Source organism: Bos grunniens, chromosome 29 (assembly GCF_055505025.1).
Source record: "Bos grunniens cultivar Pamir isolate PY7600 chromosome 29, Bosgru_T2T1.0, whole genome shotgun sequence".
Taxonomy (NCBI): domain Eukaryota; kingdom Metazoa; phylum Chordata; class Mammalia; order Artiodactyla; family Bovidae; genus Bos; species Bos grunniens.
In genome coordinates, this window is record NC_141193.1 from 27,584,435 (window position 1) to 27,610,998 (window position 26,564).

The 26,564-nt window shown below is 40.8% G+C and overlaps 1 protein-coding gene across 19 annotated transcripts in view; it reads left to right on the plus strand.

The window, feature by feature from the left end:
- NELL1 (neural EGFL like 1) overlaps positions 1-26,564 on the plus strand; it is a 1,048,536-nt gene that overhangs the window by 659,541 nt on the left and 362,431 nt on the right. The window lies entirely within an intron of this gene.

Consider the following 26,564-nt stretch of genomic DNA (forward strand, 5'->3'; position numbering starts at 1 on the left):
TACCTTTTAAAGTTTGCAGTCCAGTAGACATAACCGCATCCTTAGGGGCTTAAGGGATACACGTTAAACCAGCTTGTATCTCAGAGGGGATGGGAATCTGACACTTAGACAAGTGTTGATTCTTTTGAGTGCATTTTGAGGTTACACTTTGGTGAGTTACATAGATGTTTCTTATCCGTAATTGTCACATCCAAAATGACTCATGAGATTAGCAGAGACATATAAATATATATCAGTTGATTTTATTTTAAAACAGGCTACTGAACATTGACTTTCTGGTGCAAAATCAAGATAAGACTGTCTTTCTTTCCTAAGGAAAAATTCTCAATGGACCAGGAGACTTCCTTCAGGCAACATTATGGAAAGATGCCACAGTGATCTATAGGCTCTCTCTTCGGTGATGATCTGTTTAAGGGAGCAGTTATTTCCAAAATATCTAAAGTATTTCACAACTGGTACTTTTATAGGTGGCACCAGCTATACTTGGCATACCCATCTCAGCTTAGAATATACACAAAGGGCATATTTACCTTTTGTAGAACTGAAAAAGTCTAGTACCTGGATGGATGCCATATTTTAAAGCAAGATTAGTATGCATAGATCTGATTCTTCTTAATGCCTATTGCATTATGAAAGCTAAGCAGTCAGGAGCCTAGAACAGGTTCTGATGTTTGGTCTGCTTGGCCCAAAAACTTCTTAATGTTACTTTAGAGGCTTATATTGATTCAGATCTTTTAAAATATATATATATATATATATATATTATTATTGAAGTATAGTTGGCTTAGAGTGTTTCGAGTACAGCAAAGTGATTCAGTTATAGTATACACATATATTATTTTTGAGTATAGGTTATTACAAGTTATTGACTGTGGTTCCCTGTTCTATATAGCAAACCTTTGTTGCTTGTTGCATATGTATGTTTTAGTTAGAAATATAGCATTCTATTCATACTAAGTCAAACAAATAGAGTAAAAATGTCATACATTTTTAGTTAGGCAAAAATTCATAAGTTTTCTAAAATATGTATTATATATATTGTTTATATTTATGCATACAAAAGCTTTTCTTCTATGCTTCATAAAAGCTTGAGAAAGAACATCAGAAAAACAAAAGAATAGATGGAGAAATTGGAAAGCAAATTAAATGAAACGGGAGCATTGAATATGAAATAGAAAAAGTGAAGCAAACTAGATAAAAGTACAAGATCATTATGTAGTCCAATTGTTTTAAAACATGACTGCTCATTAGAAACATCTGGAGCTCTGGAGAAAAGAAAGCAATACCTGGGCATTTTGTATTCTTCAAAATATTTCAAGATAGTTCTGATATGCATCTGGGTTTTAAAAAGTGATTACAGGTTTTTCTATTAAATCATAGTTTTGGTGATATAGTGTTCTATTATTTTCTTGTTGACAAATCATGATCAGTTCAGTTCATTCACTTAGTCATGTCTGACTCTTTGTGACCCCATGGACTGTAGCACACCTGGTTTCCCTGGCCATCACCAACTCCCAGAGCTTACTCAAACTCATATCCATTGAGTCTGTGATGCCATACAACCATCTCATCCTCTGTCATCCCCTTCTCCTCCTGCCTTCAATCTTTCCCAGCATCAGGGTCTTTTCCAATGAGCCAGTTCTTCGCATAAGGCAGCCAAAGTATTGGAGTTTCAACGTCAGCATCAGTCCTTCCAATGAATATTCAGGACTGATTTCCTTTACAATGGACTGGTTTGATCTTCTTGCTGTCCAAGGGACTCTCAAGAGTCTTCTCCAACACCACAGTTCAAAAGCATCAATCATGAAGCAATGATATTAAGTAATAGCTACATAATCACACTTGTGAAAGATGTTTATTAGTTTTCAAAATCAATAGCCAGGTAAAAAATGAAAGATACTTAGAATTGCAGGCCTTAATGGGAACATAATTAACTTAAAAATAAAAGATAATTATATACAATTTTGGAGGTCAAGCAGAGTGCTGTGGTAAATGGAAGTGCATATGCACATGTTTTCATCACCCAGCCAGTCTATGTCTTTTGGTTGGTTCATTTAATCCTTTCCATTTAAGGTAAATATTGATATGTATGATCCTGTTCACATTTTCGTAATTGTTTGGGTTTATTTTCTGTAGATCTTTTCTTCTCCTGTGTTTCCTTCCTAGAGAAGTTCCTTTAGCATTTGTTTTAAAGCTGGTTTGGTGGTACTGAATTGTCTCAGCTTTTGCTTGTTTGGAAAACTTTTGATTTCTTCATCAGATCTGAAGGAGAGTCTTTCTGGGCAGAGTATTCTTGGTTGTAGGTCCTTCCCTTTCATCACTTGAAATATATCATGCCATTGCCTTCTGGCTTGTAGAGATTCTGTTGAGAAATCAGCTGATAAACTGCTGGGAACTCCCTTGTATGTTATTTGTCATTTCCCCTTTTTAATATTTTATCTTTGTCTTTAATTTTTGCCAGTTTGATTACTATGTGTCTTAGTGTGTTCCTCCTTGGGTTTATCCTGCCTGGGACTGTCTCTGCTTCCTGGACTTCACTATTTCCTTTCCCATGTTCAAAAAGTTTTCAACTATTATCTCTTCAAATATTTTCTCAGATCCTTTCTCTTTTTCTTCCTCTTATGGGACTCCTACAATGCAAATGTTGGTGCATTTAAAGTTATCTCAGAGGTCTGTTAGGCTGTCTTCATTTCTTTTCATTCTTTTTTCTATATTCTATGACAGTGATTTCCATGATTCTGTCCTCCAGTTCATTTATCTATTTTTCTGCCTTAGTTATTCTGCTATTAATTCCTTCTAGTGTATTATTCATCTCTGTTTGTACTTTGGTTCTTGTAGGTCTTTGGTAAACATTTCTTGCATCTTCTGCAAAAGATGTTTTTCCTGGGATCCTGGATCATCTTCACTATCATTATTCTGAATTCTTTTTCTGGAAGGTTGCCTATCTCCACTTCATTTAGTTGTTTTTCTGTGGTTTTATCTTGTCCCTTCAGCTGAAACATAACTTTCTGCTTTTTCATTGTGATTAACTTTCTGTAATATGATTTTTGTTTTAGCTGCTGTGGGACTGTGCTTCTTCTGTCTGCCCTATGATAGATGAGGCTAAGAGGCTTGTGTAAGCTTCTTGATGGGCGGGACTGGTGGTTGAAAAAACTGGGTCTTGCTCTGGTGGGCAGGGTCTTCCTCAAAAAAACCTTAATCCAATTACCTGCTGATTGCACTCCCTCCCTGTTAATTGTTAGGCCTGAGGTGATCCAGCCTTGGGGTTTGTAGGCTCTAGGATAGGGTTAATGGCAACCTCCAAGAGTGTTCATGCCAAGGTGGACCTTCCAGGCCTGCTGCTGCCAGTGCCTCCATCCTTGCGGTGAGCCCCTGCCCACCCACACCTCCACAGAGGCCCTCCAACCCTAGCAGGTGGTTTTGATTCAGTCCCCTGTGGCATCACTGCTCCTTTCCTCTGGGTCTTGGTGAGCATAAAATTTTGTTTGTGCCCTTCAAGACTGGAGTTTCAGTTCTCCCAGTGCTATGGAAGTCTTGTAATCAAATCCCACTGGCCTTCAATGCCAGATTCCCTGGGGATTCCCAGTCCCTTTGTCAGATCCAGGCGGGGAAGCCTGATGTGAGGTTCAGAACCTTCACAATGGGAGGGAACCTTAACAAGTGGGAGAACTTCTTTGGTATTATTGTTCTCCAGTTTGTGAGTCACCTACACTGCCAGTATGGGATTTGATTTTATCGAGATTGTGCCCCTCCTCCCATCTTGCTGCAGCTTCTTTGTCTTTGGACGTAGGGTATCTTTTCTTGGTGGGTTCCAATGTGTCCTGTCGATGGTTAAACAGCTAGTTGTAATTTTGGTGCCCTCAAAGGAGGAGATGAGCACACGTCTGTCTACTCCACCATCTTGAGCTGGAAGCCAATTCAGATCTTTATTAAGACAAAGGATGAATTGAAAAACATTTACAAAGAATGTGTAAATGTCAGCAGAGTCTGGCGGTAGTGGTCACTGTGATTCTTCCTCAACAGGATTTTTGTGGGATGATAAACTCATACTGACCAGTAGAATGTGATGAGGTTCTCTCTTGCCTGCTTTCACATTTCTGTCTCACCCTATTTCCAATGCAAGGATGCGTTTCTTCATTTCAGCCTCATACATACCACTCTTTGTTTTCTAGAATAAAGTTAGATATGTTCCTGACAGAGTAATTCAGCTCTGTTGACAACTGCTCAAAAACTTAGTCCCTCAAATACAGCTATCTTCCAACTCAACCAAACGGAGTTTGGTATCTCTTCTTCTGTTTCTCTTTCCCAGTCTTCTCATTTATACATTTTGTCATTGTTGTTCAGTTGCTAAGCTGTGTCCGACTTTTTGTGACTCCATAAATTGAATTTATACATAGATGTTTATTTTCCAGGACATCTGTATTATACCTTGTTCTGTGATAGTGAACCAAACAATCTCTTGTTACTCGTTTCCTTATTTGCTAATAGATATAATGACATTTTCAAATTTTCTCACCCTTAGCTGCTAAATTTTAGGGAAAACTGGCACGTAGTAGGGCTAACGTGAAACTGCCTGTATGAGGTTAGGACACAATGGTAGCCTCTGTCAGAGACAAGCTTGAGAATTTCAGTAATTTCAAAATAGTAAGTTCTTATTTATCACACACTAAGAGGTGATGATGAGTGGAGGCCACGCTCCACACAGCAATACAGGGACCCACTCACCTTCCCTCTTGTGGCTGTGGCCTTTTCTTGGTTCTCAGAATTCTCACCGTTCCATTAGCAAATGGGGAAAGAGAATTAGGTCCTATGTGGGAGGTTTGCATGGGCCAGATCTAAATGTGGTGCAGACTTCTTTGCTCACATGGCCTTGAGCAGAATTAGGTTGGTGGCCACCCTTAACAATAGAGCAGAGTGTGTGTGAGCTTGGGAAGGAGAGGGAGGCCACAGCTATCAGCAAACACTCACAGTCTCTGCTATATTATTGTTGTAAATACAATTCTAAGTGAATAAAAATGACTACATTATTATTTGTAGAAAATAAACTTCCATATGCAATACTAAAATGGATTCTGGCTGATGCGCTGTGAAGATCATTTGTAGGCTTTCAAATAAGAAAGACTGGGAGTAGCCAGGGCTTAAAATGGTCTCCAGTTGAACGCACTTATTCTTTCCAGCCATGTCATCACCGCTTCTTTCTGGCTTCAGTCAAATTAAAGAGGGTTCACTTTTTATCTAAGCTTCAGATCCAGCCTGTTACAAGAAAAATTGAGAAACTCCTTTATGGGTCACTTGAAAGTAATGCAAAAAACTCAGACTCATTAAACATCTCTTGAATAGAAGTGCCAGTCACATAGTAAAGTCAGTCTCCACCTGAGCCCTGGGTCTCATAATCCTGTTACTTAAATAATTGATTTCTGCTTGTTAATACAACTCTCTTCCTAGTGTTTGTGATCATTTTTTCCCAAATCACTGAATTTTTCATTTTTAAACTTACATAAATCACGTGTTGATTCTCTTGCCCTGTGTCCTTCTATCATCTTAGTTACTTAGGGAAATACTGTTTGTAATGTGCCATATTCTGAAACAGACACTGGGCAGGGATGAGGCAAAATTTCAACTATTTATTCAAATATAATTTAACTATACTTTTAAGTTGTGTTAGGAATAATGTATTAAGATAGAGTTTCTTTTAAGTAGAATACTAAAATTTCATAAAGTGGGTATGTTGCTTAAGTGACTATTTAAATATAGGAGGAACCCTCTTACACTGTTGGTGGGAATGCAAACTAGTACAGCCACTATGGAGAACAGTGTGAAGATTCCTTAAAAAACTGGAAATAGAACTGCCTTATGATCCAGAAATCCCACTGTTGGGCATACACACTGAGGAAACCAGAAGGGAAAGAGACACGTGTACCCCAATGTTCATCGCAGCACTGTTTATAATAGCCAGGACATGGAAGCAACCTAGATGTCCATCAGCAGATGAATGGATAAGAAAGCTGTGGTACATATACACAATGGAGTATTACTCAGCCATTAAAAAGAATACATTTGAATCAGTTCTAATGAGGTGGATGAAACTGGAGCCTATTATACAGAGTGAAGTAAGCCAGAAGGAAAAACACCAATACAGTATACTAACGCATATATATGGAATTTAGAAAGATGGTAACAATAACCCTGTGTACGAGACAGCAAAGAGACACTGATGTATAGAACAGTCTTATGGACTCTGTGGGAGAGGGAGAGGGTGGGAAGATTTGGGAGAATGGCATTGAAACATGTAAAATATCATGTAAGAAACGAGTTGCCAGTCCAGGTTCGATGCACGATACTGGATGCTTGGGGCTAGTGCACTGGGACGACCCAGAGGGATGGTATGGGGAGGGAGGAGGGAGGAGGGTTCAGGATGGGGAACACATGTATACCTGTGGCGGATTCATTTTGATTTGGCAAAACTAATACAATTATGTAAAGTTTAAAAATAAAATTAAATTAAAAAAATAGATATTCTTCTGAAACATAGGCTTATTTTTGGAGGTGTGACAAGATGAGGTTGGAAAATGGTTTGAATTCAGCCTCCTAGAGTCTTTAAAGTAAGGAAATGACTTTTGGCATCTAGATGGAAAACTCTGTTTTGCACAGATAAGGATATTGGACATTAGTATATTCATTTATAGTATCTCTCTAAAGACCATATTAAGTAAAAGAAAAATAATAAATTTCCTAAAAGGTGACTTGCTTTATGTTTAACAAAACAAAATAAAACATACACATGCCATACACAAATGTATGGTTTGAAATTAGTAGAAGACATAAAAGCTCTAAGACAGCAATGCCCAGTTGAAATATAATGTAAAACACATATGTTGATTTAAATTTCCTAGAAGTTACATTAACAAAGGAAAGAAGAAATAGGTTTCACATCTCTCAATCCAGACATTTCAAGTGCTCTACAGATAGCTGTGCCTACTGACTACCACAGCAGCTATAAAGCTTTCAGGATACATTTCTGTTAATAAGAATATGGCACATTCTTTAATCTGTGCCCCTAAGCACACAGAGGAGATGTCTAGAGAGGCAGCATGGCACCCCGAAAGGAAGAAATGAGCTTTCCATCATTTTCTTTGTTATGTTGAGCAGCCTGGGCCTGGCTTTCAGTTGAATGCAAAACTGTAGTGTTTATTAAGCAGACAGATGGCTGGAATCCATATACAAGGGGCTGGAAATATCTAATTCCTTCTACAGTATAACATTTCCTGTCTCAGGATGAAATTTCGCCATCAAGTCACAAATTGAATAGAAATGAGTAGCATTTATCAAAGATCAAATTATACTAAGATAAGAGAGAGTAGAAGGGAAAACAACAAGTCTAGAGCATTTACTTTTGTTGCATTTCAAGATCAATTTCATATTAAAAACAATTCGTAAGACAGTAGACATACGCTTTTCGTAATGACCTGCTTACCATGATGATGCTTATCAAGTTTAAATAGTGACATGCTCTGCAGCCTCTCATGACAGCCATTAGCCAGAGGAGAGCCATGCATTCTAAAGAACAGGGAAACGGCAATTTTTGGATAATTTTTTGACATGCTTGTCCATGACACACTTATCCATGGACTCCTACTTGAATGCTGAATTTACAAAGAAAAAAAAAACCCTCATTATTTTAGACCCAGATAATTTAGAATTTGAAATAATTTTATTGAGATTGAATTAGCCAGAGGCAGCCCCAAACACTGTAAATACAAGGACTTTTGAATCTGGCACTCTTAATATCAAATCTTGACAGTGACACATACTGTGGGATGTAGGGCATCGTCTCTTCGCTTTCTGCAGTTGCTTGCTCGCCTAATGAATGTGGAGGAAATGACACCAACTTCATAGTGGATATTACCACTCCTGTCTTTTCCAGTTCGATTGCTTTCCAGTCCACCCAGGACACATCGGGATCCAGTGATTATCCACAGTTTACCTGCAGGCTGGATGACAGAGTGATGAAGGGCATGGCTTCTGGAGCTAGACTTCTGCTTGCTTAGAAGTCTGGCCCTTATGCTTAAGTCAGCTGTGCATCTCGGGCACACATAACCGATGCGTGCCTCACTTTAAGAACTGGTCATAATGTATCTACTTCCATGTCTTGTTTTCAAGACTAAGTGAGCTATGTTTATAGGGCACAGCCTTGAATGTATTGGGTACTGTTGAGTATTTGTCTCCCATGTGACTCTATGCTGAAGATCCCCCCATGCATCCCAATGACTTTAAGGTTGGAATTCACACTTCTCTAAGGATGGAATTCACACATCTTAGCCTGGTGTAGTGGCTTTCCTGATCCACTGGCTATCTACCTATTCAGTCTTATTTCTTGCCACTTCCTCTGTAATAAAACCTGCCCTACTTTAGTCACACCATCTACAGTGTTCCAAATCTCCCTTGCTGTGGAGTAGTTCAACAGTTATGAGTGCATGGATTGTTGAGATCAGTCTGCTGGTTCAATACCGGTTTCTAGCACTTAGTTCTGACCTGAAGGCTAAATAAAGTGCTTATACATAGCGTGTTCTTAGTTGTTACATTCTCACTTTGAATGAAATGTCTGCTTTCATTTTTATTTGGTGGTTACTGTCCTTCAAAATGCACTTGAAGTTCTACCTTTTTCAAACCATCTGCCTTCACGTCTACTCTGTGCTCCTGCATAGCATTCTTTCTCTTGGCAGCTATCACACCATAGTGTAACTGCTAATTTTCTTAATTGGTCTCCCTTACTGGCCTGGGAAGACAGACAGGATGTCCTTTTCATCTTTGTGTCCATAAAGTTTAGCAGATAAGGGTTATTTAATAACTATTTGTTGAGGAAAATAAGCAACAGCATAGTTGTGGGGATTCAGTGAAATAACCTACGTTGACCATTTGGCACATCATTCCTTTCCTCTAAGATTTACTTTTAGGTAGCCGTGTCATGTGGGAAAAGAAAGTCAATAAATCAGGATCCTGCTCACAGTAAAACATTTGACATTTGATCTCTATTTGGATGTGTCTTTTAGGATGGCTATGTACCCAGAATCCCACCCTTTTGACAGCTAGCATTTATTGAGCACATATGGGCTAGGCATGGTGCTAAGAGCTTTACAACAGATATCTCATTTATTTCCCAATTTTTTTGATTTGAAATATTTTTTATTTTGTACACATGTATGTTTCAAAGGGAGAAGGCAATGGCACCCCACTCCAGTACTCTTGCCTGGAAAATCCCATGGATGGAGGAGCCTGGTAGGCTGCAGTCCATGGGGTCACTGAGGGTCGGACATGACTGAGCAACTTCACTTTCATGCATTGGAGAAGGAAATGGCAACCCACTCCAGTGTTCTTGCCTGGAGAATCCCAGGGACGGGGGAGCCTGGTGGGCTGCCGTCTATGGGATCGCACAGAGTCAGACACGACTGGAGTGACTTAGCAGTAGCAGCAGTAGCATGTTTCAAAGAGCTGAACCCTGCTCACAGTTCATATACTGGACATGAGACACAGCATACAGAGCTCACCCGTCACAGGGAGATGGTGGGGCCCAGTACCTGGTGGAATGCCTGGGGCTGCACCGAGTCTAAAGACAGCAGCTACGGAGGTGGTGAGGAATCAACAGGCAGGCCCGCCTGCTCAACAGTCTAAGGCTAGGTCCCAGATCACCTCCTGGAATGGAGAAGTTCAGGGTTGAAAGGCCAATCCTGTTACCTGGTGAGCGTAACCTAAAACCCCAACTCTTCTCCCATCACATACTTCTCCCCAGCTTGTCCCTTATGGATGGGGCTTTTTAGGCCATAGAATCCTTTCTTATAGTTCTCTGTGAAGAAGGCAGAATCATTGTTCCCATAATAGACATGAGGAAACTGAGGCTTTAGAAAGGATGAAGCAATTAACTATGTAATCTAGGACAGGGATTCCCTGGTCAGTTCAGTTCAGTTGCTCAGTCATGTCCAACTTTTTGCGGCCCCATGGACTGCAGCACGCCAGGCTTCCCTGGTAGCTCACATGGTAAAGAATCCATCTATAATGCAGGAGCTGCTGCTGCTGCTGTGTCACTCCAGTCGTGTCCAACTCTGTGACCCCACAGACTGCAGCCCACCAGGCTCCCCTGTCCCTGGGATCCTCCAGGCAAGAACACTGGAGTGGGTTGCCATTTCCTTCTCCAATGCATGAAAGTGAAAAGTGAAAGTGAAGTAGCTCAGTCGTGTCCGACTCTTAGCGACCCCATGGACTGAAACCTACCAGGCTTCTCCGTCCATGGGATTTTCCAGGCAAGAGTACTGGAGTGGGTGCCATTGCCTTCTCCATAATGCAGGAGACCCAGGTTCAATTGCTGGGTTGGAAGATCCCCTGGAAAAGGGAATGGCTACCCACTCCAGTGTTCTTGCCTGGAGAATCCCCATGGACAGAGGAGCCTGGTGGGCTATAGCCCTTGGGGTCACAAAGCAACTGAGCAAATAACACACACACACACACACACACACACACACACTGAAACAGGGATAAGGTTAGATAAGCAGAATAGAGTTTTTATCATGTGTGTTAATACCAAGATGTTATGTGGATACAAGTTTAGAGAATGCCGAGACTTACACTGGAACACAGGTCATGAGGGAATAATAGGCTTTTCTTGAGAAAATTGTAAGTGAAGGAAACTTCTGGGACATGACCAAGGACCTGATTGTTGGTGAAGACCTGGTTCTTGCTCTGTCTGGTGGAGGAAGCATTCTCTGAAGAGAAAGGGGATTTAGGGAAATATATTGACTACCAGATGACGTCCCATAGCCAAAGTCTTTGGGACAAAACAGAGCAGGAGCTGGAAGGAAAAAGGGAGCAGTAGGTCTGATATTGAGTTTGAATTAAGAGTTGTATTTGGGGTGACAGAGGTCAGAGGCATGTGGAGCCTGACTAGATAAGTCTCGTATTCCAGTGATAGTTCCTGAGGTGAAGTCAGAGGAATGGCAAAACCTGGATCACAGACAATTGAAGGAAAAGGAGGCTGGTCAAAGTAGACAAATAGATACCTGTTAATTTTACCGTTTAGCATTCTTTCACCATATTGGTAACCATCTCTTAGTTTCCTTCCAGGAGCCATCTCTCTGCGGTTATAGTCTGTACAGGCCTAGTGATGAAACCCATAACGCTTCTCTGACACAATTATTGAAGTGCATTTTCCTGGCCACAAAAAATTGGTTCAGGCTTGACATGTTACCCAAGGAGATCCAGTTAGTTCTCTTCCCACTGCCCCACCCTGGTCACATTCAACTGACTTTTCTATTGTGGAAGAGAAACTGGAAGAATACGACCAGGAACATATATGGCCATTTTGACACAACAGGGGAGAGGCTGTCTGAGAATGACTCCAACACACAAAACCAAGTGAAGGGTGAACCAGGTCCTAATGATATTGTTGCAACTTGTGTATTCAGGCATGCCTGAAGTGGGACCACCCCTAGCGTTGCTTTATTCTCTTGATCTGGGTTTTCTGTCATTTTCTATGGAAGCACTGGCTGTTGGTATGGTAACTCAACTGCTTTGTGAAGGAAAGCAGTAAAAATCCTTAACATTCCACTGGGGAAAAGCTTTGTATTTCTATGAGTATAACATATATTTGGAATAAAGGTGATGTGACTTAGGGTGGTCAAGGTTCTTACTGTTAAGCTAAAGGAAGCGGTGAGTTAGATGGACGAATAATTAGCAGTTTTGGCTGCAGACTTTTATGTTTTTCTTTCCTCTTTCATGGCCAGATTATGATCAGTCTCGCTATTCTTACATGAAGATTTTTTTCTTCTTTTCTAAAACAGTTATTTATTGTATGACTGCTTATTGGGCCTTTATGGATGCTTTTCTTCTCTTCACTATTTTCTGGAGCCTTTTAGTTCAGGTCAGGAAAACAGGCACCGGTTTGCATCATTCATACCATCCTCAAAACCCACAGGGTTCCTCCTTCGTTCCTGGCTGTTGGAGTTAAAATATCATTTCCCTCTTCTTTAGAATGGTGCCGCTTTGACTCCTTATCAGATTGCAGCTGGATTTGAGGGACTGTAGCCTACTCACCCAGGTTGGTAGAAGAGGGTTTTCAGATTTTGTTCTCTGGCTAAGAATTGAAACACAAATAAACTCGGAATAGTACCCCTCTGGGGAAGATTAAGTCAATGACTCTAATTCAGATGATTCCGTTAAGTTGTGTTATCTTGAGCAAAGCACTCTATTGCTTGACATTTTAGATGATAAATATTGGGGGAAAGGAGTAAAAAGAGTAACTCTCACTTTCTCTTACATCATGATACACGCAGAAATGATACTCTTTGATAGGCATATTGGTATAAATAGATGAGGCTGCTCACTGCTGAGGATCATGTTGCTGGGCAGAGGGTATCAATCATAGCACACCTTACCCTGTTCCTTATTCTCTGATTGGAAAGCCTTTGAATTTGTAAACTGTAAGGACTGGATTTTGGTCCTAGCTCAGCCACTCAACCCCACTATATTCTTGCGGCATTCTCCTCTCCTTTTTTAAAAAAACTTGCTCTACTATCGTTTATTTACAGTGTGTATTTCAGACATACAGCAGAGTATATGTATAAATATATGTATAATAGTATATATACATATATATGTATGTATACATGTATACATATACATACATATATATATACACACACACATACAAAGAGTATATATATATATGTATATATACACTCTTTTTTTACATTCTGTTACACTATAAGCACCCCACTCCAGTACTTTTGCCTGGAAAATCCCATGGACAGAGGAGCTTGGTAGGCTGCAGTCCATGAGGTCGCTAAGAGTCGGACACAACTGAGCGACTTCACTTTCACTTTTCACTTTCATGCCTTGGACAAGGAAATGGCAACCCACTCCAGTGTTCTTGCCTGGAGAATCCCAGGGACGGGGGAGCCTGGTGGGCTGCCGTCTATGGGGTCGCACAGAGTTGGACACGACTGAAGCGACTTAGCAGCAGCAGCAGCAGCACACTGTAAATTATTATTTTATAGTTCCCTGTGCCAAACAGTAGGTCCTTGTTATTTATATATATATTTTAATCTCAAACTCCTAATTTGTCCCTTTCCTTTCCCTTTTAGTAACCATAGTCTATTTTCTGTGTCTGTGAGTCTATTTATGCTTTGTAAGTAAATTTATTTGTATCATTTTCATAGATTCCACATGTAAACAATATCATATGATATTTGTCTTTCTCTGCTTGACTTACTTTACTTGGTATGAGCATCTCTAGATTCATCCATGTTGCTGCAATGACATCATCTCATTCTTCTTGTGTCTGGGTAATATTTCGTTTTGGTCCTCAGTTCTAGATCCTTCAATGAGGAATCTGAGGTCTGTCCAAATGTAAATGTCTATATACCAGGAGCGTTTTCAGATCTGATGAACAGAGGTTTCTGAGGTACACTGAGGCTTTAAGCATGAAAGCGTGAACCTGAAGCTCATTACTTAGACCTGTTTAATTACTGCTAGTCATCCTCATTTTGTGCTGGTCTCAGCCTATCAATAACAAATATTGTGGTTTGCCTTTAAGATGCCAAAGATCATACTTTATTATACCTTATTTTTCTTCTACTTGATGTAGTCTTTAGAGAGATACTGTAAATGAACATTGTCTTATTTTTCTTAGTTTGATTACAGGATGCCCTTCAGCAATTTTTTTCAGGAAACTGAAAAAATTAAAGGTTGTTACTTATAAGACCTAGAAATTATATATCTGGAGCAGCGTAGTGAGCTCACAAGGGGTTGAGCCCGGAGGCAAGATGAAGCCTAGAGTTCTGCCTTTATTGGGGTCAAAGGTGGAGGGTTTTGTGGGCTCAATCTCTATTAATAGGACATATTTAAGGTGTAAGGGTGGGGATTTAGAGCATAGAAAGAGGAGAAAAAGTAATCAAAATGATTAAATATTGAAATCAATCAAGGTCTCTAAAACAACGTATCCCAGCTCTTTATCTAGTTGGGAGGGTGGAAGTGTGTTTGTGATAACCATCTTTGAAGGGATTACCTCTTTGAAATGAATGCCTTGGTAACCAAAGTTTTAATTAGACACTTGTATTACAAAAAAGAAACAGCAACCGGAAAGCTATCAGGGCTTATACCCCAATACCTTTAAAAAAAAATCAGACCTACATTATTTAAGATACCTGTATGGGGCTTCCCTGGTGGCTCAGACAGTAAAGAATCTGCCTGCAGTGTGAAAGACCTGGGTTTTTGATCCCTGGGTTGGGAGGATCCCCTGGAGAAGGAAAAGGCTATCGACTCCAGTAGAGAGGGTCAGGATCTGGGTTAAATACTCAGAGATTATTCATAGACTTTCTGAACTAAAAAGAAGAATTGAGATAATTTATTCCCCAAACACAAAAACAGTCTCCTAAAGACATCAGAGTATATTTACATAGAGCATCATGCAGATGCACAATTGAGGATGCTCAGAGCCAACTCCTAGTTGTTCTTTGTCAGCATAGGAAGAAAAACATAAATACATAATCCATGCATTATTAACCAACAAACTCCTCCTTAGCCAAGTCTTTAGCATATAAAAGTAGTGATGTTTCAGTATCAATATCCTGTTAGCATCTAATAAGAGCAGGAACTGACCACTTTGGTTGGACAGGACAGCATTAGATCTACCAGCTATGGATAGTTGAGGTCACATGATCCCATAAGGAATATGAAGAGTCTACAGGTGCCCCTCACCCACCCTCCCCACTCAGGGTGCAAGAGAATCAATAATTCATAGTCATAGCCTAGGCAAACTTTTGACAATAGTATGAGCAAGTGCTATGATCTGAATGTGTGTGTCCCCATCAAGTTCACATGTTGAATTCTTAAACTCTGAGGTATTAGGAGGTGGGGTCTTTCAAGGGTTCTCAAGTCACAAGGGTGGAAGTCTCATGAATGGGATTAGTGCCTTATAAAAGAGGCTCCAGAGAGCTCTTTAGCCCCTTCCAACATATGAGGACACAAAGGTTATGAACTAGGAAGAGTGCTGGCACCTTGAGTACTCCCCAGCCCTCAGAGCTATAAGAAATGCATTTCTGTTTATTTCACAAGCCCAGAGGCTGTGACCAAGTTGGCCCTGGCACACCCAATCTTCTGACACCAAATAGTATGAAGGGAAGTTCAGTGTTTACTGCAGACACCAAAATAAGGAGTGCAGGCCGCTAATGCTGAAAAACCTGAACTTCCTGATAGGCTTCAGGGAAGGGATTTTAAAGGCAAAATGAGGATTATATCATACAGGATCAGCTCATGCAAAGTTGTCTCCTTGGTTGATGATGAGGTAATAGGGTGGTATCCCAATTTACCATCAGGCTTCAGGTTCTAGCCAATCTGGGGGCTATTGCTTTTGGTCATCAAGCAGTTAGCTTCTTCCATCTAGTGAGGGTTTTAATATCTTTAAAACAGCTCAAAAGTGCACATTAGATAGTGTTATCTGTGTCCTTTCGGGAGGAGCTAAAGATTCTGCGACTCTGCTATATGGCTGACTTACTGTTTAAATTGCTTCCAGTTCTCCTGGCCCAACTGCTACTCTCTGCTATTACGTGTTCACATTCTTTCAATCAGTAGTTTTTGAGCCAACCTTTTGTGACTCAGGGAAGAATCTGGAGATTAAAGCTTTTCTATAAACAAGCCAAGAGGTAGAGGAATGAGAGTGGGGAAAGTCTGTCCCATAGGGCCTGGATCAGTTACATAACCTGAGGTTGAGAACACACATTTCTAATTCTTGTAATCTTTTCATTATTCCATGATCCCTTTCTCTGCTTGTTTCACAGCTCTGTTTATATGCTACTGTACATACTACAATGACGGTGATAGAGAGGAAACTATGATTTATACAGCAGTTTTCCTGTTATTAAAGTTTAAAGTAGTTTTTACTGTTATTTCCCAGATAACCTTGGAGGGAAATATTGTTGTCAACTCTTTTACAGATGATGAAACTTTAGTTGAAAGAGGGAGGGAGTAAGTAGTTCAAGGCCACACAACAAATGTATGCTCAAAGTCAAACGCAGACTCCTTGAATGCGGAATATACTCTTCTTCCAATGTATTGATCATAAAGTCAACCATGTACTATAATATTCAACTTGTGACATTTTTGTTAGCAAAGAGGGAGATATGATTTCACTGTTTTGGGATAGACATGTTGTCATCATATGTTAGTAATTCATGCCACACTTTTTGATCAATAGGGATCTGTCAGATGTTTACAGTCAGGGGTGTGATGGTCAAAACAAAACCTTGATCTGGGTTCAGGAATAGATTTCTCTGATGGTTTGAACAAGCTATTTTTATTTATATTATTTGAAAAAATATTTACTTTGTTTTTTAAATTATTTTTTTTATTGAAGGATAATTGCTCTACAGAACTCTGCTGTCTGTCAAACTATTCATTTATTTTAATTGGAAGATAATTACTTTGCAATATTGTAATGGCCCATGCCATGCATCAACATGAATCAGCCATAGGCATTGAAATATAGTTGATTTATAATATTGCTTCAGATGTACAGCAAAGTGATTCAGTTTCACATATATGTGCATAGGTGTATGTGTGAGTATATATTCTTTTTTAGATTCTTTTCCTATATATAATGAACAACTTATTTTTAAGTTGACTAATGAGGGTGAGTAAACATTAGTAAAATAAACAAGATCAGAGGTTTGCAGAAGGAGATGTTGTGAGGACAAAGAACAAGACACCCATGTCAAAGAAGCAGTGTGGGCCAGTTGCAAGCAAGCATTCACGTATATGGACCTACTCCTCTCCATGTGCCTGGTCATTCAACTACCAAACTTGCCTAAGAATTGTGGGGCACTGATTCTATGCCGAAGATTTCTTTTCATAATAATAGGCAATGAAAATAATAAATGTGCCCCTGTGGGGTCAGTATGCGTTTAAATAGAAGAGTAATTGTAAGACTAAATGGAACACTTATAATGGTCCCTGAAGGAAATGTAATGATGGAAAAATGCCGTTTCCTTGCTAGCCAGGAAATTGCATTATGGAAATTGTGCCATCAGAATAAGTTAATAGATTTCTTAAAAAAATTCAGTGCCCAGCAAACAAATGAATATATTATCTTGAGTAAGATTAATGTTAAAGGAACCTTTGCTCAGTTTATAGAAGAGGGTCTTTGTATACAGGGAAAGGGGTGGATGAAAAGGAAGCTTTGAAATTGGACAGCAGGAGAGCATGCACGTGCCTGAGGGAACTGAAATCCATCGAACTGCCTGGATATTCATCTTTGCCCACCAGCCATTTTAGCAATCCTGGGTCAGTCTTGCCTTTGTTGCTAAACTCCTTGTCTGTAAAGGTGGCAGACACGCTGGTGATCATTGATGAAATGACGACAGGCTGAACTGAGCTGTCTGCTGGGGAAGCTTCATCTTTGCCATTAAATGGAGTTCCCCATCCCTTCTTTTCACAGTACATTTCACAGCCACTTCTGATAGAGCCCAGCTGTGCTGAGATGACCGCTGGGGAGGCTGCAGTGCGGTTGCTTGCAGCTCAGGGATGTCTGAGAGCAGCTGAGCGAGCCCCACAGCCTTCAGACACTCATCGAATTGCTTTCCACAAGCACATCCCTTCACCCTTCTCTGACATGGAAGGGAGCAGAGGGAATGGGCATGATCAGAAATGACAGACACGCTGGAAGGGGATGAGCTAATTTACAGGGGGAAATACAGCTTGCAAGTTAAGAACAAAGAGAATAAGAGCCTTGCAGAGTGTCATGAGGCTTTTAGTGTATCCTAGAGAGAGGATCGTTAGCAGTGAGTAGATGGGTCTTGGAAGGATATTTGGGGTGCCAATGTCTTCCCCCATCGTGGTTCCCAGGGAGTTGCATTTATCTCGCTGGTCCACAGAAGCTGAACTTTTAAATCTGATAACCTCAGCTCTCTTAAGTCTGTTGATAACCTTCACATAACCTTCCTGTTTCCCAGGAAAGTAATTGCCTTACTCTTTTCTTGGCTACACAACAGAGAAACTCTCCTTAGAAAACCTGCGGGATATATATTGTAAGGCAAATAGTCTTGTCGGCTTGGATCATCTACCTCAAAGATAACAACTCAACTCAAAGTTTCCTACAAAATACTTATTCTGAGCTAGATTTGGTGGAAGAATAGGAATGTATTTGGACAAGATTGCATCAAGGCAAACATTTGGTAGAGGGGCTGTGGAGAGGAAACTATTGTAGAGCTGGGAGGCTGAAAATGAAGATGTGCTATTAATAGGCAGGCTCTTCATACATGTGTAGAGTGATTAATCTGTATCTCCCCTCCCCTCCCATTTCCCAAAACACTCTGATTATTGTGTTTCCTGATTGAAGATTATATTCTTTCTATTTTGAAATTTGTTCACAAAAATACACAAGCAAAATACAATTTAAAAGCTATGCCCCATTCTTTCTGAAGGTATCTTACGGGCTTGTGCCTGCCTGTCCAAATTCAATATTGATCCTTCTCACCTCCTCTTCTGATGGAGAATTGCACTGTGTTCTGGTTACTTTCCTGCTATTGTGTTTGCTGATATATCTGCTTAGAATTTTCTCTAGGTTGTAAGTATTGAGGAAATTTTCTTTCCTCTTTAAAGCATCAACTCAAGCCTTACCTTCTCACTGAAGATATTCCCAATTCCCTTAGCATTCAAACATTCTTCCTCTGTGTTCCCACTGTAAGCAATTCTTACAGACATACCAACACTTAGCATACGTATCTTAGCTCTTTACAGAGCCGTCTCCCCTGCTAGCCTGTGATTCCCTCAAAAGCAGAACTAATATCGTGTTCATCTTCATTGCCTGCAGAATGTTTGGTACATAAAAAAACCCCTATATTACCAATTCATGTTTATGACATTTATTTTTCAAGATTTCTTTACTTCATATCTTTATGATAGGTACTTTTTACCTCTACTGAACAGTCTCTATATGATTTTTTACTAGTTCTTGTAGGAACCAAACGTAGATGTACAGATTGGTGTGACTTGAACACACAGATGGGGCTTCCCTGGTGACTCAGCTGGTAAAGAATCCCCTGCAATACGGGAGACCTGGGTTCAATCCCTGGGTTGGTAAGATTCCTTGGACACACAGATGCTACAGGGGGTGGATTTATATCTCTACTGTGTAGTTAACAGAAGTGAACTGCTGCTGATCTGGGTGTGAAGCTAGGTAGGCAGCAAGTGCCATTGGGTTGTCAGTTAAGGTCTGGAAGGTAGATTTGCTGTTGGATCTACTGATATTGCTTCGCTGTTGTTGTTTAATTTTATTTTAAAGGCAGTGTAAGTCTTCACTTTAGCCTCAGGAGGTCACAAGTAGCTTAAAGCCATCATCATGCTTTGACTGCTGGGTTAGCCTGAAATAGGTAGCAGGTCTCAGTCGGACTCCCTGGGGTCAGACATACGCATGCTGTCACAGTGCTAGTGACCTACAAGTGTTCATTTTGTTAGGCTGTGGAGCCTGAAGTCATCGCAGTGGGCATTGGACTGCTTTCACGAATGACTCCCTTTCCAAAAGGCTCTCACTGTAGACCGTGGCCAGTCTTGGAGGGAAGGACCTGGTGTGTCAAAACAATGGCAATGTAGTAGAATGATTAAAAGTTAAGAGTATCTGAGTTCCATTTCCCCAGAGGCAGGCCCCAAGGAAAAGATTTGAGCTGCTAGGTTGTATTTGGGAGGCAAGCCCAGGAAGCGCTGGTAGGAGGATGGGAGAGGCAGACAGGAAAGGAGAGATGGCCAGTGTTGGGTGCCTCACTTGGGAAGTGAGTTACAATGTGGGCAGCAGGAGCCCCATCCTTATGGGAGCTTTGGAGAACTGTGGTCCAGAGTTCTCTCCCCTAAGGTCTGAGTCATTGGTGGATGGCCATTCCTGAGAAAAATGAATTTCCCATCACTTGTCTACTTCCAGCTTCCCCTTAGGCTCAGCAGTGCAGATGCTGGAAAGGGGACACGAACAGGTATGTGAGGAAAAGAGAAGGCTGAAGAAAATGTGGGGGATGTTACCAAATGAACCGGAAGTCCTGCTACTCACCACTTACAGAATCAATATTCACAAATGGTAGAAAAGAAAGGTGCTTTGAATCAGAATGTTGGCCATCGGGGGAGATAGAGGACTCAGCATCCCCACAAAACCACCTCTGAAGATTCTGCTCAGCCATGAAAGCTTTTAAAGTGAGACAGGGAAGTAACCTCAGTTAATCACTGAGATGGGAGTCAGTCACTGCCATCCTCCTGTTTGTACAGCTTGTGTGCAGCCTTGTCAACTCCTCATGATCTTCCTCCAGATGCTATGCTGTTCACAGTCTGTTCTGGAGATTACTGAAGGGGAAGCGAGGGAAGAGGTCTGCTCATCTGTTAATTTTTCGTTTCTCCTTCTTTAATCTATGGGTAGAACCAATAAGTTAGGCAAGGTATTGTGTTATTAAAAGATTTGAAAAGTTTCCTGCTGGAGCAGGAGATGAGTAAAGCACAGGGGTGCCTGGTTTAAAAGTTACTTACAGTGTTACTTTACTAAAGTGACAAGGAAAGGGGCTTCCTGCTGAGGGCAGTTTCCGGCAAATAGCTGCTTACAGGGGAGGGACCAACGGTGTACACTGCAAAGAGCTGTTAGAATAGGATTCTTCATGTTCTCCAAGGTACAATCAATACAGAATTTCAAACTGAGATGCCAGGCCACCAAGTGGGCACTTGCAAGTAGTTATTTTTGAGCCGGCATCATGACTTTTTAACACCTCACCAGTTGAAGGATGTAGAAGTTCAAGGGAGTGGGGTTAGCATTGTTTGAGGAGACCTTTTCTGGATGAATCTGTTGTGTAAGCCTCTTCACCTCCAAATGTGCCTGTACCTCTCCTCTTATGGAGCCTGGGAGCCCTTCTGTTAGATTACTTAGGGAGCCTCCAATGTGGCTTCTGACATTTGGTGACACAGTGAGCTGGAATCTGAGTCCCATCTGGGGAAATCTAGAGTCTTGGAAGAGCTGCTTTGGAGCTGAAGTGAAGGGGAACATTGTGATGGGAAGTAATAGCCCTCTCTGAATAGCCCTTTGAGGAGGCATGCATGTTTCCTCATGGCCAGTATGCTGCATGGAGTCATTTAAGTTTTGCCAAAAATGCTGCAAGGAGGTGACAATGACACAGTGAGACTGTATGTGAATTGAAAGAGAAACACAGAGTTGAACCTACAGTGGCCTACCTGAAAGAGAGTCATTGTCAAGGTCAATGTAATGGCAGGAGGGGAGCACCCACAACAGAGTCTATAACTGTAATCTGCTGCCAGAGAGGGCTACCCTAAGTGACGATGACATCTACTAACTAAGATGCATCCTTTTCTCCTAGTTTCTTTTCTCCAACCTGATCTTGGCAGGAAAAAATAATAATAATTATGCACCTGAGGAAAGAGGCAACAGCTGTGTAGGGAAAGAGAAAGAACCACAGTTCCTTTCTCCCCCTGCAAGTGCCCAACCACAGCAGACCCCAGCAGTGATTAGAGGTGGAAGCACGTTGGAGTTTGGATTAATACCTAGAGCTTGATCAAGACCAAGATTTCATCTAAAAGCCAAGATAAATTTTTTCTCAGAGTCAGGGATAAAATGAAAGTTGTTACTCTCTTATCCTTTGGGTGGTATTTGTTAAATCATAGTCTGAAAACAGACCTCGGTTGAATTTCTTTTTCTTCAGCTTGTTGGAGATATGGTCTTGGTAAAGTTCTTTACTCACTGTTTTCCAGAGAAACAGAAACAATAGAAAACACACACACACACACACACATTGTAAAAGAGATTATTATAAAGAATCAGCTCATATGATTGTGGAGGTTGGCCATGTCCAGAATCCTGGAACCAATGTCCCAGTTGGAGTCCAAAGACTGGAAGCTGCTATAGAACCAGGAAAAGCTGATGTACCAGTTTGAAGGCCATCAATCAGGAAGAATCAGCATTTCAGTATGAAGGCATTTGGGCAGGAGAATTCTCTACTACTTGGAGAAGGGTCAGCCTTTGTTCTATTCATGCATTCACCTGACTGAATGCAGTCCATCCTCATTATGGTGGCCAATATGCTTTACTCATATACTGATTTAAAACTTAATTTCATCTAACACACCTTCCCAGAAACACCAGAATAAGATTTGACCAAATATCTGGTCACCCTGTGGTACAGTCAAGTTGACACCTAAGATTAACCATCACTGTCATGCTCTTTGAAGCCATTTGGTTCCCTCAGCGGTTGTGGAGAGATGAAATGAGAAAGTTGGAGAAACACTGGCAGAGTCAGAGGCTCAGGAAATGTTAGCCATAACTGTGATCAACGGGAGTGTTCAGAGAAGTGAAAATTTGATATAAGCTTGGGAAATAGAGAACTCAGAGATGTAGAGTCACAGGATCAGAAGGAGGCTGGCAAGCAGGGGACTAAGAAAAGAATATTCCTGAGATAAGAGAAATTTGAATCTTAATTAACTCTATTTTTGGACAGTGAACCTCTTATATGGTACCTGTTGAGCAGGGAAAAGATGATTAATATAGCAAACGAACATTTATTGAGCATCTGTTCTATACCAAATGTTGCATCTCATTTGACTTATAGAGGTTAAAGGATGAATAAGGTATCATCTCCTCCCTTGTTGTTCAGTTGCTCAGTTGTGTCCCACTCTTTGCGACCCCATGGATTGTATCACACCAGGCTTCCCTGTCCTTCACCATCTCCCAGAGCTTGCTCAAACTCATATCCATTGAGTTGGTGATGCCATGCAACAATCTCGCTTCTGTTGTCCCCTTCTCCTCTTGCTTTCAATCTTTCCCAGTATCAGGTATTTTCCAAAGAGTCAGCTCTTTGCATCAGGTGACTAAAGTGTTGGAGCTTCAGCATCAGTTCTTCCAATGAATATTCAGGGTTGATTTCATTTAGGATTGACTGGTTTGATCTCCTTGCATTCCAAAGGACTCTCAAGAGTCTTCTCCAACATTACAGCTTGAAAGCATCAATTCTTCAGTGCTCAGCCTTCTTTAGGTTTCAACTCTCTTCCCTTAAGGATGTTATAATCTGTGATGAGGGTTTCCCAGGTGACTCAGTGGTAAAGAATCCACTTGCCAATACAGAAGCCACAGGAGACATGGGTTAGCTCCCTGAGTGGGGAAGATCCCATGGAGGAGGAAATGGCAACCCACTCTAGTATTCTTGCTTGGATAATCCCATGGATAGAGGAGCCTATCTATGGAGTTGCAGTCCATGGGGTTGCAAAGAGTCAGACACAAGTGAGTACAGCATGTACTGCCACTGCAATCTGTGATGGGTAAACTTTTGATAACTTTACAAGTCTTTTGGCCTTTAACAGAGGTATTATTATGAAGCATAGTGGGAGTAGTAGTGGGTCTGGGAAGGCTTTACTGACATTCCTTTTTATCTGAATTTCAAGGGACAGGAAGGAGTTAGCTAAATGAATATGAGCGGTAGACATTTCATGCAGAGGAAGCGCATGAGCAAATTCATGGAGGAACAATCAATCGTTCATGGTATTTGGGGGGAAAAAATGTAATGTGTTGCTGCTGGGTCACAAGGTTAGTGGAAAACAGAAGATGAAAAGAGTTCCAGGAAGGGTCCTGGTAGGCTGGGCCAGTATCCAGGAAGTCTTGAAGGATCCAGTGAGGAGTTTGGACTTTAATATCTATAGAGCAAAAGACTGACATGGTCACAGTGGTATTTTACAGAGAAAAGAAAAAATAAACCATCAGGTAGGGGTTTCTTTAGACCACTGTAGTTAAAAGATAGGTTTGTCTTTTTGTTGTTTTCTCAGAAATGATTTCTTTTCTAGGATTTAGCTGGCCTAGCTCTTGGGAACCCAGCCAATGCCAATGAAGCAGTTCACCCTGCTTAGCAGATTTGTATTTAAGTTGAATTTGAACAGAGTTGTCCTGATCATACACTTTAGAGTAGAGTCATTTGTGGCCAATAAATTCAGAGATACAATTTATATACAATCAAACTTACCATCAACTCCTTTAAATCTCCTATAAAGTACAACTCAGCATAGTTCCTCTGTTCATTTAGTCAACAGATATTTATTGAGTGCCAAGATTCGTTCTAGATATCATGAGTCTAGCAGGGAACCAAACAGATTAAGTCCCTGCAGTTGGTGAATTAAACTCTACACATGTGCAAATGAATAACATGTTTTCAGTTAGTGAAAGATACCAAGAAGGAAAATAAAGTAGGAAAGAAGCTGTAGAGTGAAGGATGGAGGGAGGCTGTTTTCTGATGTAAACGGCCTTTCTGATTGGGTGGTATCTGAGCAGAGATTTGACCTAGTGAGTAGCTAAGTCAGAGGGAACAGCTAACATGAACTCCCTGAGGGTGGAGATGCTGAAGGAAGTGCAAGTAGATCTGGGCGGCTGGAGTAAGTGTTCAGGGACGATGGTAGCAGATGCATTCAGGTGTAAGGTCAGATCCCTAGGGACTTGCAAGGCTGGGTAAGGCATGCTTTGGATTATATTCTATGTATGCAGAGAAGTCAGTGGAGTCGTTCTCAGTGGGGTAGTTGCATGCTTTGATTTATCTTTTGTAAAGGATTACTCTGGCTGCTGTGAGAGTTTTTGACTCTAGGGAAGCAAAAAAAAAAAAAAAAATGGAAGCAGGAAGGCCAGCTAGAAGGATATTTCTGTAGTTCATTTGAGAGATAGTGATAGACTAGAATTGTAGCTCTGGAGGTCTTAAGTGTGAGGGGATTGGGGCAACTGTTTAAAGTTAGAACCAAAAGAACTTGTTGATGGATTGGGATTGAGTATGAGATAACAGGGGGTCAAGAGAGATGATTCCAAGGCTTTAGGTGTGAGATGAAAAGTTAGCTCTTTATTGAGCTAGACAAGATGGTAGGAGGAGCAGGTGTTGAACCTGGTGAGTCTAACACAACCTCCCCCCCCCCCCCGCCCCCGCATGGTTAGAAGAGACTGAAGTTTTTTTATTTAAGCACTCAGTGAACATATTATGATTTGAAGCCATATAAAGACAACCAATGGAGAAGGCAATGGCAACCCACTCCAGTACTCTTGCCTGGAAAATCCCATGGACGGAGGAGTCTGGTAGGCTGCAGTCCATGGGGTCGCACAGAGTCGGACACAACTGAAGCGACTTAGCAGCAGCAGCAGCACCAGCCAAGACGACCAAAAATGAATACTGTGTATTTGAACGTTAAAGTCACATTCAGTAAGATACTAATGATATTAGAGGCGTGTACCAGAGTCTGAGTCACACCATAACAGGTTCCCATCTCCCGACTCAAACTCTCTCATTTCATGGCAGATACTCCAGTGAAGTGGAATGGCAGAAGGAATCAGTCACAGTCTGCATTATTTCTCCCAATGCTTCCTCCTTCCCTTCTGCATATTTTACACCCTCCTTGCTATCAGTGTACAGAACATTACATACACAAATGTTACTCCACAGTGAGCTTTTTTTTTCTTGATACACTCTAGTAAGTGCCACGGTTGCATTAGAAGCTATAAATGAGGAACTAGGATTTCTCCAGATGAGATGAATGAAAGTAAAATGCACTTCTTAATTTCCATATGTGCAAACTGACACTTCACTTATTTCTATAAACTTTATGTAGATTCAGAGCTGACATACAACCTTCTAAAATGTTTTTATCAAATGGGACCCAAGTAGTCCACAGATATGAGAAAGCCCTAACACTATTACCTGTGACTGAATTTAATTTCACCACACCTGGCACATTATATATTCACCTGAAAATAGTTCCTTAGTTTTTTCACATAATATTCTTTCTGGCACTCAGACCCTGATGAGCACCCTAGATTATGTCTTGCAGATTTTTTCCAGTGGGCTATCTTGCCTGGAGAATCCCAGGAACGGTGGAGCCTGATGGGCTGCCATCTATGGGGTCACACAGAGTTGGACATGACTGAAGCGACTTAGCAGCAGCAGTGTGCTATTACTGCATTCATTTCATATAAACTCATTGGGGACATGTTAATAAGATACTAGATAGCTGATAGGTTTCTGTTCTTCTGCGGGTAATTAGACTTGACAAGCAGCATTGCAGGCTGCCTTAGGAAAGAGAAAGATTGCTGTCCATGAAGCTGCCTTATTATCATGAGAATGTCTTCATAAGATGACCCTTTGAATAGCCAGAGGAACCCAAGATGATGTGGCTGGTACCACAGATATTCAAATCTGACTCATTAGTAGCTTAGAGCATCCTGATGTATTTAATTTTTTTAAAGCTTTTTATTTTATATTGGGGTATAGCTGATTAACAGTGTTGTGATAGTTTTAGGTGGACAGCAAAGGGACTCAGCCATACATATACATATATCCATATATCCATTCTCCCCCAAACTCCCCTCCCATCCAGGCTGCCGCATAACATTGAGCAGAGTTTGCTGTGTTATACAATAGGTCCTTATGGGTTATCCAAAGGATAGTTAGGAGGTTTGGGATGGACAGGTACACACTGCTTTATTTCATTTTTAACATATGCTATATATTATATGTTTATGCTATATGTTT